This window comes from Cuculus canorus, chromosome 15, assembly GCF_017976375.1.
Source record: "Cuculus canorus isolate bCucCan1 chromosome 15, bCucCan1.pri, whole genome shotgun sequence".
Taxonomy (NCBI): Eukaryota; Metazoa; Chordata; class Aves; order Cuculiformes; family Cuculidae; genus Cuculus; species Cuculus canorus.
Genome location: NC_071415.1, coordinates 10,727,443 through 10,742,091, shown reverse-complemented (window position 1 = coordinate 10,742,091; position 14,649 = coordinate 10,727,443). Strand labels below are relative to the sequence as shown.

Genomic DNA, 14,649 nt, shown 5'->3' with positions numbered 1-14,649 from the left:
TGCTGCTTTAACCAGTACAGAGGAAAACACCTCCCTGTGCTGTGATGAATCCAACTGTGCTTGAGATTGGTGAACCAAGTGTACTTACGTGAGCTATTGGAGTCTACAGGACCTCTGACAGGAGAGGGGTGCCTATGATTCTTGCCTGTGAACATATCGCTCTACATCCCTCTCTATGTACAGCATTTTCTCAGAAACCAGCCTCAGGGACAATTATACATTAATAGCTACTTCTTTCAGAAGCAGCCAGCCCTGCTCCTGAGAAACAGCTATTTTCAGGCAGTCTTGTTCCTGAGGAACTGCTATTTTTAGTGAGCTCTATTTCTGAGGCAGAAAAAAGAAGAAGAAGAAGAAGAAGCCATTTCTATATCCCTCCACCATGGCCCAGACTCACTGGCTGTGGTTGACTTGCATTTTGCAATAGACATTTCCTCTTTACATCTCAGTAGCCTGATGAAAGTGGTTCTCCAGCCATTAGAGAAAGCAGCAATCTGAGCTGGGGCTAATTATGCAGGGAAGGCTTGTGGGAGGCGAAGCTGTGCTCACATACTATAGATTCCATTAGAACGAGTAGGGAGATGTAATGGGGCTCTCCTGGGAGATGCAGGACTTTTAGATACCTAATTTGGAAGTCCGTTCTGGTATCCATTTTCAACATCCCAAGAGTAATGATTAATCCTGTACTCCAGGTTTCTCTGAATCAGTTTGTAGCTGTAGTAAATATGGGCTGAACATGATAACGTCGTTGATGCTGTGGGTAAATGACTTGAGGCAAGAGAAGCTCAGGTTTTGTGGCATTAATTCGCTGTGCACGGTCATCTGGCAGTGACTTCGACTCGGGAATCTGCAGCTGAGATAAAAGAGGCTCTGTCAGACCTGAGGAATGTGGTGTTTTGCAATATAAGTATCTAATACGCTGAAGGCCCCATAAAGGCAACCCAGCAATGCTGTGTTCTCATTCCTACAGCATCCCGTCAGCATGGACTCAGAGATCTTCTGGATCTTCTAGTGGCTATGGCCTTTCACAGGGCATTTGGTAGATGCAACCGCATGAAAATTCCAGTAATATCTTTCTGTTATTCACAGATATAATGCAAATACTGGTGTCCTGACACAAGGTTGAAGTGATTCTCACCACGACAAAGCTGTCCTGAATTTCAGCAGAGCCCGTGCAAGGTTCATCTCAGGTGTGTTTTATCTCTTCCCTACAGCTCCTTCTGCATCTCACAGGTGTGTGGCTCAGGGTAACGGGTTTGGGTGACTGTGGCGTCAACAAGGAACCATGTCTTGGCACGTTTCTATATACTAGTAGGTCTTTCCTTGGTGGGGTGTTGCTCTTTGGATTCAACAGAATCAGCAACTTTGAGCTTTGAACAGGGTCACGCCGTAGTGAAAAGAAGCCGCCCATCCTTGCTGCAGCACCGTTTGCTCAGGGGCTGCTCGCTAAAGAGTCTAGGGGGGGTATGTGTGGTCTGAAGGTCACTTTTTCTCTGAGAGAGGCTCTTCTTTCCTGTCAGACTGGGAAGGGGAGGCTGTTAGCAGTTCAGCATCGTAAGCAGTTTCCCTCTGCTCTTGTGCAGGCAATACTGATGAACTTCATCTCTAAGTGAAGATTATTTATCTTGGTTTTAACTCTCTGCGAGAGAGGAACTTGCTTGTGTTTGTCTTGCAAAACCAGACACTCCTTCCTGCCCCTCTTGTTTTAAAATATTCCTTGTATCCTCCCATCTCCAGGAAAAGTCATTATCTCTGGACAGTTTCTTGAAACTCAATTGCCTTTGTATTCTAGTCATAAGCAGAGCATTGTTCAAAGTGCGAGTGAGTTGTGGCTGCTTCTGTCACAATGAGAGCCCATTATTGGCATTTTTCCCTTTTTGCTGCTTCACTAGAGAAAGGCAGGCAAAAAATGGGACAGAAATCTAGGAAATGAAGGGTAATTTACCGTTCACAAAGGAGCAGTAAAAATTAATTAGCTGTCTGAGGATCCGTTCCGACCTGGGCCATGGAGTTTGTGCCAGCTCTTTGCATTGCATAAACTGTCTGTGCTGCGCTAGGTTGCTGAGATCAGGCTTCTGTTGTGAAATTAAGGCTCTTCGCTGAAGTAGAAGCCCTTTGGGGCGTGAAAAATGTGTATGCACACCTAATTTGGTGTGCCAAAGAGACATGATGGTGCATATAACTCAGGTCATTACATGCTCAACTGGCAACTTATGATGTTCACTATTAGTTGTCACAGTAACTGCTCATGTAAATTACGGATGCAGTTATCCACATAATTTAACACTGAGCTCCTTTGAAAATCCAAAGCTAATTCCTCCTCCTTTTCCGTGTTGGTGTCTGTGTGGATGATACACACTTTACACACCATATCTGTATGGTCAAATTCCAAAAGACAACAGAGCCCCAGAGGGACCAGAGAGGTGGCAAGATGCTGGCCCAGCTGGGCTATGGGCCAGTTTGGTCCTGCTGTGGGATGCAGGAACTGAGCAACTCCAGCATCTTGCCAATCATTTGCCAGCCCTCCAGTCAAGCCAGAGATCCCCACCTGGAGAAAGAACTTCACAAATCAGAAATGTCCTAAATTGGATCCTTTTTTGGTGCATAATTTTCAAAACTGTAATTTCCATTTGAGAACTATTTGTCCTGATCCTGAGCGTCAGCTGAACTCATTTTTTTTCCCTGTAGTTTAATTTAGGCAGCAGATGCCATCAGAATGTTAATGCCTTCTTAATTCTCACCTACATGCTTTTATTCTTATTAATTTGTTATCTGGGGCTTTAATATTCTATTTTTTTCCTACTTTGATCAGTTGAAATAATTTGATGGCAGCATTTCAACAGGGCTTGCAATGGGAAAGTGTGTAATGGTGCATCACCAATGTATTTTGCTGTGTATCCTGCAGCGTGCTCAGCTGTTGTACTGTGCGAGCATGAATCATGTGATGTTTTTAGGTGATTATAGATGAGGCCTTACTTATCCCTGCTGTGAATAACTAGAGAGGGAACAAGCTGTAAGGACCGTTTCCCTGGTACAGGATTTTGCCCAGTACAATCCAAGAGCTGGTGATACAGGAGTGTGATCCTAGCTCATGGAAGTGCAGCTGAGCTTGCGTTCAATGTGCTTGGACAGCTGCCCAGCCGCAGCGGATGCTTTCAGTCAGCACCCTTACACCATTGGTATGGGAAGGTGGTTGAGGTGTCCCATAGGACTCCCTGTTCTCAGCTCAGAGGCTCACGAACGGTGCTTCCTACATGGGAGCTGCAAGAAGTGGGGCAAAGACCTTTCCCAGCTGGGATGCAGAGTTGGAGGATGTCACCTCCCAGGACCAGAGGGCAGCAGGAGCTCTTTGCACAGAAGTGGGGATGAATGGGTTCATAGCTGCTCCCCAGCCAATACCGGATCCGACTGCACAGGGTACAGGGAGGCAGCAGGTTCTGAGACAGGTGTGTTGAAAGTTCTGTAGGGAAGGGTGCTTCAAGTAACAAGAATAAAATTAAGGAGTGCCAGACATAATGACCGGTGTTAGTAATTAAATCAAACCACTTCTGTGTAAAGGACGAGGAAGAACAATGCCCAATCCCAGCTAGTTTCTTGGTCAGTGCAGTTCACTCACTCCGGGCAACAGAGAGAGGGGACACCTCACCAAATCTTGCTAGCTACTTTGGTACAACTTCAGGAAGCAAAGAAGTTCTTTTGCCTAGGAGGGGATGGGAATGACCTGTATCCACCTGGAGCAGGTAAATAAATAGTGGGAGAGGGGAACTATAGACTGTTATGGATAACTGGCTAGGCTGTGTGGGTTTTTGCACAGGATCTGTGCACCAAGCCAGGCAAACACTAACCAGTACAATGTGCTCAGAAGTGCTGATCATGTTCATTGGAGCACAGTGACTCTAGGTCTAAGCTTGTTCATATCCAGGCAGCCTGAAGGGTGACCGAAATGATAATGAACTTGTGAAAGGAAATCTCTGCATTCAGACCAAAGACAGGGGCCCGGGAAACAGCTGCATCCAGCAGTGTTGTGGGAAATACCTGAGCAGAGTGAAACTGTGGCTTTCGTTTGGGCAGATGTAGTCCATCTGCTGATGGGATCAGGGATGGGACAGCTTCCTCTGGAAAGCTGGGATTAAAATACACAAGCAGTGCATGCAAATTAGGCATCAGATTATGCACATGCGAACCATGACGGTCTTCTGGTATTTTGGTTGGCTTCCAAATTTGGATTTGAAATCCTTTTATTTCTAGTGCATGAAGGAGAGCTGATGTGCTGTGCCTCAAAAGATGCTTCTGCCTCTGATGTCCAGATTCCAGCTCAAACCAGTGTAATGACAGTCGCACGCTCAGTGCAAGCTGTCCCCGCTCCTTCCGTACTTCCCTCCACAGGAAAGTGGGTCCTTCTGCAAACAAGTCCCAGCTTGGACAGGGATGCCAGAGGAAAAAGTTTCGGAGGCCAGGTCCTTCCACAGGCTTTGCCCTGTCCATCACCCTTGAAACTCAGTCCCATTAAAAGACAATAGCTTTATGGCTGATGGGAACTGCTGCATGACACATTGGATATTGTGTATAGGGCTTGAAGAGGTCGATGAGAGCTATCTGAATCATTCATTACCCAGTGAAGTAAGTGAGTGACTGCTATTGTCCTTATCCTTTTAGAGAAGGATGCTCAAGCACAAAAAGGTTGAGCTATTTAATGAAGGTCCCTAAACGAGGAAGCATCAGAGCCCAGAAATAGTGCTTGGTCCCATGCTCAGACAATTATTCTGCACTTATTTTTTTCTGAATATCATATAGTAAGGATTAATGTTGTGACAGCTGGTCAGCTTATGCCATTGAAACACCATAATGTGAATTCAGTCTTTTCTACAATTTTTTGGTAGTCCATGTATCAATCCTGGTTCACCAAACAGTTCCCGCTGTGTCTGCATGATAAGCTTTCTCTCTTGGTAGGTGTTCTGTGTGCTTGGTTGATCATTCAGTTCACATGGGGATTTTCCTGATTCATGTTCAGCAGAATGAGGCTTTTTTAAAAAACAAAAAAGATCCTAAATGTTAGATTGCTGTTAATAGTCCCTGGGGCTGCGTGGAAAGGCTCATTCTTCAGGCTTCCTGAATGGTTTCTTTGGTTCTCAGCAGCTCTCGCACTGTTCATGAACAATGCTGTTATTTGTGTCGTTATTGCAACCAGACGTTGACTGAGGCACCAGCGGTGCCAGGTGCTGTACAGCCACAGAGCAGCTGGGTGGTCCTTGTCCTCAGGAACTTGGGAGATCAAGGGTTGCTGCAGGTCAGATCTGTCTTTATCCTTCCAGCTCTAATGCAGTTGTGAGAGGTAAATAATAGAAAGAGCAGAGTGAGAAGAAGGTCTTCTACCTGAGATGTGTATCTGAGGTAATTCCAAGATGGTGGAGATAGAGAAATTTGTATATACACACCGGTAAACATGTATAAATGGGGGACTTGAAGAGACCTTCTCTCTATTTGGGAATAACTAGAATTCCTGCTAAATAAGACTTAGCAATTCATGTGGCAACTAGGGTGGTCTTGATTTTTGACCACTAAAAGAACCAGCCTTTTGATCCTTGGGTTGTTTTTCTTTTTGCAGTATCAGGTTTTTCTCTCTCTCTCTCTCTTATTTTTTTTTTTTTTTCCATTTCCCAGCCAAATGCTCAAATGTACCCAGAAAAGCCTGTTCTTTTCCCAGCTGGCTGCATCTCTGCGGAGGGAGCCTGTGGCCCTCTCCCATTTCAGGCCTGTTTGACCTTGCCTTGTAACCAGATGTTTCACTGGAGAACTTGCACTTAGGGTTGCATTCATCTGCTGGTGAACTCCCTGCCTCGGTCAAGCGGCTGTAAACAAAACCAGCCCAAGAAAAACAAAACCTTTCTAAACTGGGTTGGCCAAGGACAGAACTGAATCCAGAGATGCAGATGGCTGTTACGAGGCTGCATAGAGAAGTTCATCTGTTAGCCTTGCTCTTCAAAGATGCGTTTCACTTAGCTAAGGTATTGTTTTGGGGGCAAAACATCTGTTGTTCCACTGGTTTCCGAGGGTTTGGAGACATGTTACACAGAGACCCCTTCCAACGCTGCCCATGGTGCATTGTACTGCTTGCAGCTGTCCATGGGTTTGAGTGAGTATCTGGCCAAGAATAGTTAGAAAGCGGTGGCTTGCTGGCCTCAAAGTCTTAGAAGAAGGAATCACAAGAAATCCATAGCAAAACCATTAGTCAGAGACATCCTTTCTTCTGAGGGGCCTGTCACATGCCTGCTAACATTATTCACCTGGAGCTTACAGACAGGCTTTCCACAGAAACAGTCCCATCTTACACGCTTGGTCAGGAGAAGATGTGAGCAATGTTTCCTGGGATTAAAACTACAGCTGGAGTTGAGATTGTCAGAATATTGTTCTTCACTCTGGGAAGTGGCCAACTCTCAGAGTTCCCATTTTGCACAAGGTATGGTGGGACTGATCATTAGCTTAGATGTGGTTAGAGCTTCACTTGCAAGATGGTATCTAGAACAGCATGGGGTCCCCTCATCCTATTACTGTGACAACTTATAGGAGTTGGGGGCTGCTGCCCCAGGCTCTTCCAGCTTGCTTTGGACCCGGGGTTCAGAACTGAGGAGGCTTTTCTCCATGTGAGTTGTGCTTGGGCAGGTTAGAGGGCAGAGGAGCTGTGTGAACAGCAAGATTTGCACCACCTCTGAACAGAATCGGTTCTTGAGCCAGAGTCATTCTCTGGTAAAAGGATGTCTTACTCTGAGTTGAGATCGCTGGGAGAAGGATTTCTTGGCACGCTGGTTACTGCTGTACCAGGAAAGATGGAGGTTTGTGACTGAGCAGTGTACACACAGAATGGTATTGATACACACAGAATGGTATTGATGCCCACATCAGTGATTTCTCCTACGCAAAGGTCACGCTTGCCTGTCCCCAAACATCTGCTACTGCTCAGCAGACATCCACCACTGTGTTAAGATATTTATCCAATATTCAGTATTCCCTCAAAGTGAAATGTGCTATCTTCTGCTCCTACACGTATACTAAATCCACTTTCTGCAGACAGGTACCAGTTTACTGTAGGAAATGTCGAGGTGACCTGTCTGCAGCCCATGGCAAGTTTCTCCTCTGATCCATATCTGGCCCCATAAATCATTTTTAATAACCAGAGTGCACTTAATGCGGCAGTTCTAATGTGGGCTAGATCTGTTTAACCTAATCTGAGTATTAAAGCTGGTCACAGTGATATCTGAGCACCTGTGACTTCCTCAGACCAGCTAGAATTCAGGACTGTGAAGCCAAAGGCTTTTCCTGTTCATGCTGTACTGACACATCCCTCTTTGGGTGATTAATATCTTCCAGAGATGGCATTAAGGTCAGTTGCGCCAAGGTAAGGAAGAGATGAATGGGACTGTAGGGCAGATATTCCTTTCAGGTTCCTTAATGACAAAGTTTTCAGACTTCCTAGACCTTGGATTCAGCATCTCAGGGAGACATTCTCCTTTTGTAAGAAGCTCTGGGAGTGGCATTGCTCAGCCAACTGGGCACAACGAGAGAACTGGAGAGAGGAAGGGATCTGGTGACACTCTTTTGCCCTGTGTGCTTGGATCGACACTTCACTCTGTTTTAAACATCCGCTTCATCATTCCTGCTCTCCAATATCCCACTATAGCCCAGCAAAAGCTATTTTAATCCCTCATCATTCATCAGGAGGCCCCTTCCTGTTCCCTTTCTATCTGCTCCCACATGCATGTATGTGCATCTCTCCACCAAGAAATCCCCTGTGCTAGCTGTTATTGGAAAGGTCACCCAGGGATATTCACAAACAGCAGGTGTAAAATTAACAACTGGTGCGATTCCAATCATCTGGCAGGAAGGAAAACATCAGACAATAGGTAGAGCCAGGGTAAAGTTTCCAGCTGAAGGCTCATTGCCTGATATAGGACGGCAGATTGGTGGGCTGGGAACTCTCCTAAGAATGTGAAACCGATAGGGTATTAGCAGGCCCTCTCTGCCCCTCCAACACAATTGTTTTCAGCTTGCTCAAAAATATTTGGAAATGTTACTGAGCAGGACGTGTGGGCGAGAAGGCGTCCTCCAGCCAATCAGCCGAGTAGATTCCAGCCCTCCCCTTGAATTTCAAGCTTCTGTTTTTCCTGATGGAAAGCAAGGTGAATCCTCCATGATTAATTTAGGGATCTTAAAGCATTTTGGATGTAGCACACTAACAAGTGGCGCTCTCAAAGATTACGGAAATTGTGGAGAGATGGCAAGATAAATGGGTGGATATATGATCGGTACGGATTCTGACCCATTATCATTCTTATTAGCGGAACTGATTTAGCTGCATGGAACAATATGAGTATTGCTCGATAATGGCATCTTGATGGTATAAGTTTTTTGGAGGCTTGAATGGAGATCTTGTTGGACCTTGACTAATGTCAACAACCAGAATGGTGGCCTGAGTCCATGAGCACATGAGTAAGATTTACGGTATAATTCAGGCGGTGGTTGTACCCAAGGAGAGTTGGCAGCACTGAAAACAGTGAAGACAATAGAGAATGGGAAAGATAGTTGGGAAGTTTGGTTTAAACCATGGTGAGCTGAGTTGTTCTGCAAGTGTTAGAGAGAGTGCAGTAGCTGTTCCCAGCATGCAGAAAGAGTTTGGCCAAAGGTTTTAACTAACACACAGCCTTTCCTCCACTAGAATTCAAACACGGAAGTCTTGCTTCTATGAAGTAAGAGTAAATGTACGGGGCTCACTGCACCTCAAGAGCAATACATCAGCACCTGCAGCTATATGGCTTCTCTAGTCTTCTCTGCCCTCCTTCTTCTTCACCTTCAAAGCTGTTACTGTGGCATGACACCAGGTTTCTTTTGACAAATAGCTACCACACCACAACCAGAACTTGTAGGCGTCTTTCCGGCTTATACCAACATCTGCTTAAATAGGTTTGGTATGAGCTCCATCCATCACAACACATTCAGTGCTGAAAAATTGCTCTTGCAGGTCTCTGAGCCTATGTAGGGATCCCATTGCTCTTGCTTAGCAGGGGTCCCACACGTGGACTGTGCTGACAAAGGATGTCTGGGCTGAGAGAAGTTCTGATAACACAGTGTGACCCTGACATACATTGTCAGCAGCACTGCCATCGCCAACGAGAGCAAGGGGGAGGACTGAAATTCGCCCGTTCAATTGGGCGAATTTGACACCTTCTCGTTTTTGCGTCCTCGTGGCTCGGCCACTTGACATTTCTAAACATTCTCAAGCAAGTTCACTGGAAAACTATCCCATGTCAGGAGCTGGTGATGTCAAGGCTAATAACAGTCCTCGGGTCAAATCCTTCTGATTCTTTAGGCAAGGACCTCAAGATTTGGCTCCAAGTCAATAACAAGGTCTGTCACGTCAACAATGGCTTATTATGAATCCCAGCTCAAGCCTTTTCCAAACCAAGTGTGTTCATTTGGTTTTCCATGGAGAAAAAAAGTTAGCAGTTTCTAAAGGCGGCTTCTGTCTTCATTCTGTGCAGCAGCAAGCAAAACTGGTGAGCTTGGAATGGGCAGCAGCACTTCTGAGAGCAGGTGACGGGGTCGGTGATAAACCTTTATCTGAGAAATTCTTCTTTTACCCTCTGGAATAGTACAAGATGACTGTGTACACCTCTAGAGATGCTGGGGTTTTTTTTTCTGTGTCCCCTGCCATCATTTGGATGCTAACAATGCCTCTTGGCTGCCTTTGTTCGTGTTACAATGGACCTTGGAAAGAGGGAGCTGGCCATATTGGGAAATGCACGGCTGGATGTCGGGGAAGGAGATAGCACGGAACTTGTTGGCTCACACTTGTGCTGCAGTGAATAAAGGAATTGTGGGATGTCATCCACTTTGCTATTACTTTATAATCCCAACAGCCTGTTGAGAATGATGCCACCAGAATGGTGTCCAAAGTGATAATTATAACCACTTTCTATTTTTAATTTCTTCTTATTAAGGGAAAGAGTGGTCATCATCCAAACAGTGATGATTCTACTCTGCCCTTCCAGATGTCAGAACATTGTAAAGCGTGGATTAACGCACATTGATATCTCTCTACAGGCCTTTTTTCTGAACTGAAAACTCCTGTACAGCCCATTCCAGCCAGGCACGCTCATCAGCAGGTACAAACCAGGGCACTGCAGAAAATGCTGTACCTGCTCTTCTGTTGGCCTCATTTTACAAGGGAATATTTGAATCATGGAGAAATATGGTGATTCGCTCCAAATGCCTTGGTGACTCAGTGGCTGAGAACAGATTCAGCTGTTCACTTCTCCCCATTTTTCTCTACAAATGGCCTTTTTGCTATTTTTTAGAAGGCATTTGACATGAGGTTCCTAAATATGTAAGCTGATGTTCAGAATTGCTGAGTCCTCGCTAGTTCCCCTCTAGGCAGTACCTAAACAAGGGATCCATGCGGAGAGCTGTTTTGTTTTGAATATCTGCAAGTGCTAGTGGTTATTCCTCTTTACACGCCTATATACATTTTTGCAGGCGGACTCCAGCCTGGCACACAAATCCAATCTGATTCACAGAGAACCAGCACAAGGAGGACCACAGCAGAGAGCCCCAGTTTCCTGAACTGCTGTTAACAACATGACTATGTCACATATCCCTCCTAAAGACCCACCTAATGATGCAAAGTCCTTTATCTGGGAGGGCTTGAACTAGGGGTGTCAAAAGTCTTAGCTAAGGGAAAGTCGGTCCGTGTGGTTTGGCTGAGTGATGCTTTGCTTCTGAACAGCTCCTGACTCCTGAGATAGTGGGGTTCTTGTTTTGCAAAGGACTTACCTCCTGCTGGCTTGTAGGAAGCTTCTGTAGGATCTCTCTCCGTTGGAGGTAAGATTCCATGTATCTTCTGAGATTCTAGAAACAGGGTTCTTCTGTGCTAGAAAAGCAGAAAGGAGAAGACTATACGAGATTAGCAACACCTGAACACAACAGAGTTTATGGCTCAGACAGAGATTCCAATTATCCAGCACTTAGGCATAGAGAAGATTCAGATAAGAGGTCTCAGATTTAGCTCCTCTCTTCTCTCTGCAACTTAATGTGCCACTTTTCTTCCTTTATTTTTTTTAAGCATACAATCAAATCTGTGATAGCAAATTTCAAGTTACCTGGAAAAGGTTGTCTCTGCAGAGAATGGGAAGAACAATTTTGGCTCTAGGGTGAGTTTTGTGATCCACCTGGAGCATGGGTAGTTGTCGTTACACACACATTAAGCTGAAGCTTGTTGCAAAATTAGCTGGATAAAATCCTGTGGCATTTTAATAAAAATATTTAGGCCCATGATACATCATTTGCTGTACTACGTAAAACCTAACTGAGCTCCTATTTTGCTTCCATTAGCTATTTATACACTGTGACAATGCTGGAACCTAGTTTCTGACTTCTGCTTTAAATCTGAGAACAGTCAATTGAAAATCAAACAGTTCTTGCAGTATTAGATCCTATGAAAACCCTAACAGAAACTCTGCTCTCTAGCTCTATCCATTCCTTCTCCTTTGCAAGGGGCAACATTGCCCAGAAAAGAGGTGTCGTCACCAAGCTGATAGGAGCTGTCTCCCTTCCTTCCTTGGAGTCTTTGTACAGGTCAGTCCCCCTAATGCGTAAGCTCTTTCCTCCTGGCAGTTTCCTCATAGGAGAGTTCCCTGATTTCCCTTCTCTCTTCACTGCATAACCACCCACAAACAGCTTTTCAGTCATCTGAATGCTCGTAGATCATTAGTGTATAGCAAAGCTTTAAGGAGCATGTGCAAACAACCTATATCCTAATCCGACAGCCCTGTGTGGAGGCTTGTCTTTACTTGGTGGGACAGCTAATCATCGGTTTTAGAAGAGTTTCCTCCTTAACCTCTTGGTTCTAAAAGGCCGTTGATCCAATCTAACCCTTTATTTCTACAAAGAGCTATGGCCCTGAACCCTCTTACACCTCTGAGTGATGCCCGTGCCCTCACCTATTCTAGCTGCTTCCAGTTACCTGGGTATGTCAGCAAAGACTTCTGCAGGGTCATAACAGCTGGTGTAAGGGTTAGGCAGCAGAAAAGCTCTGCTTCTCTGAGCCTTTTCTATCTACCACAGAGCTGGTTGAATCTCTCCCCCAACTCATCCTCTGCATTACGTTATGGGGTGGAGAGGAAGTGATCTGCTGAATCTAAAACTCTCCCACCCTTCTTTTCCCACACAAGTTAACTCCCAGCCCTTGCTTGCTTCTGCGCCAGCCCCCCTCTGAGCGTGCTCTCATTAAGACCCCAGAGGGAGGAGGTGATGCTCTGAAATTGTCTTAATTGCTCTTGTTTATGCCGGTTACGATGGCAATAAGTTGCCATGCAGAGGAGGTTTTCTTCAGATGTGCAGGTTCTCCATTGTTCCGTATGCTGAAGGATTGTCTGTAGGCAGCTCCAAGTCATTTACAACAATAGATTAATAGGAAGATCAGTAATACAGGGTGACTCACAGTCACACACATGCGAGACCCGCCAATCGCTGTGACCTGCCACTAGATTTGAGGGGACTTTAAATATTGCTTCTATGCTCTTGCAGGATGTGGAAGAGATAATGCTTTGCACTTGCATGGTTTCTGCCATGCAGCAGCTCCCCAAACATGAATGGAGAAAGCTGTTTTGCTGGGGCAGGCAATGTCTGTTACACTCACTGGAAAGCAGGGAACTGGAACAGAGCGCACCTTTTGTCCAAAGTAAATTTTCGAGTGCCAGAGTTTACACGGGGATTGGGAATCCTGACTTTTAGTCTCTGATCTGTCTGCCAGGCACTCGATCATCCACATCCTAAAGAGGAGCTTTTCTGTGTGTTGTGTGCTACTTGTACTGTATCCCGTTTATCACCCTTGAAAAATGACAGAGAACAGCTCCATCTCTCAGGTTCTTCTCTAGACCTCTGCAATACAGTGTTTGGGTCTTCATTTGACAGACACCTGTAGGAGATTATGTTGATGTACCCCAGTTCTGGGACTGACCACATTGGACTAGAGGTACTTTGCTTTCTGTTCTTACTTTTCTGGACAGGCCCAGTCTGACAGGTCATTGTTGGAGGCACCCTACATCCCTCTGATCCAATCCTTGGACCAAAAGATCTGTGTGCCATCCTTTCCCCTATATCCTTGGCTCAGGTATATATGCACCCTCTTACTGCATCCCCACCAGTCCCTGTTCCTCCAGCATCCACCATTCTCCTTCCATGTGCCAGACACTCCATACATCCCCTGCCCACCTCACATATCACTCTCTCTACTTCTCTCATGCTACCAGGGGCTCTCAATTCCCCCTATCTTTCCTTTTCCCCACACTGGGTGGAAGGGAAAATGCCCACTCCCATTTTTTCCCTGTTCAGGAGATTCATTATTCAAACAGTAGGAACACAGGCAGAGCTGAGAGGAAGGCTGGGTTGTGCTAGAAGGGCTTAACAGCTGTCATCAACCTCCTCTTGACTTTAAAGACCGTTACAGAGCTGGGTCAAGTTGCTGAAACTCCTGACCAGTTTCCCATTTTCTGCCTATTTTCAGTCCTTGGATGCTGACAACAGCCCTGTAATTTCCAGAGTCAGTTAGGTTTGCTGCTCTGTGTTATCACATTGCACGTACTCCAGCGGGGAGACGAGTGGAGAAATATTTTCCAGCTGAGTGTGAAAAATCTCCTCGCTCAGCCTGCAAGTACTGTACTTCGTTAACTCTAGCTAATTTTCTCCTCCATATAAAACAGTGCAGTTTCTGCATAATTGCGTGCATTACAAAAACACCAGGTCTCAAGAGCTTGATGGTGGGCCAGGCCTCAGGTGTGTCGCTGAGCAATTACTGAGTCTCTGTCGGCCTCAACCTGAATAAAACCTTGAGGCAGAAGCTGAGGACCTGACCCCTGGTTAGATCTGTGTGCTTTTGCATATTCATAACAACAGGAGTGTGCTTATACTGGGTCAGCAAAGGGCTGATTCAGTATCTTGTCTTATATATGGCCCCAAAGAGGGTCCCTAGGAAGACTTTTCTTCCATAAATGTGTGTTCCATTTGGAATTATAACTTATATAAATGATTAGAAGTTCTGTGTAATTAGCAACCCTCAGTGGATTTGTCTTCTACAAAGTTTTCCAGACTCCCCTGAAGCTCACATACATTTTTACTCTCTTCATCCTTTGGCAAGGAGTTCCTCAGCTTACCCTCACATTGCCTTTCATTTGAGCCTGAGGTCCTACTCTTCCCAGGAGGTTTTTGACCACTAACCTTTTAACTGGGAGTGGTACACATTCACAAAGATCCTGAATCGAACCATATATTTAGTAGTAAATTTTGTCTACTTTCTCCATTCATTTGAATCATAGAATAGAGTCATAGAATGGTTTGGGTCAGAAGGAGTCTTAAAGATCATCCAGTTCCAGCACCCCTGCCATGGGTAGGGACACCTCCCACTGAATCAGGTTGCTCAAAGCCCCATCCAACCTGGCCTTGAGCACCTCCAGGGATGGGACAGCCATGATTTCACTGGGCAGCCTGGGCCAGGGCCTCCCCACCCTCACCATCTGAATCTGCTGTAAATCCGCAGAGCAGTGTAGTTACCATGCTGGAAGGTAAAATTCAGAAGAACTTAGGACTCTTCGAATGAAATGGTGC

At 45.5% G+C, this 14,649-nt stretch overlaps 1 long non-coding RNA gene across 2 annotated transcripts in view; it reads left to right on the top strand.

Moving 5' to 3' along the window:
• The first annotated feature begins 519 nt into the window (after positions 1-519).
• Positions 520-14,649, top strand: part of LOC128853771 (uncharacterized) — a 38,463-nt gene continuing 24,333 nt past the window's right edge. For both annotated transcript variants that reach the window (XR_008452525.1, XR_008452524.1), the window contains exon 1: positions 520-1,187. This is a non-coding gene — a long non-coding RNA (uncharacterized LOC128853771). The remainder of the gene's footprint in view (positions 1,188-14,649) is intronic.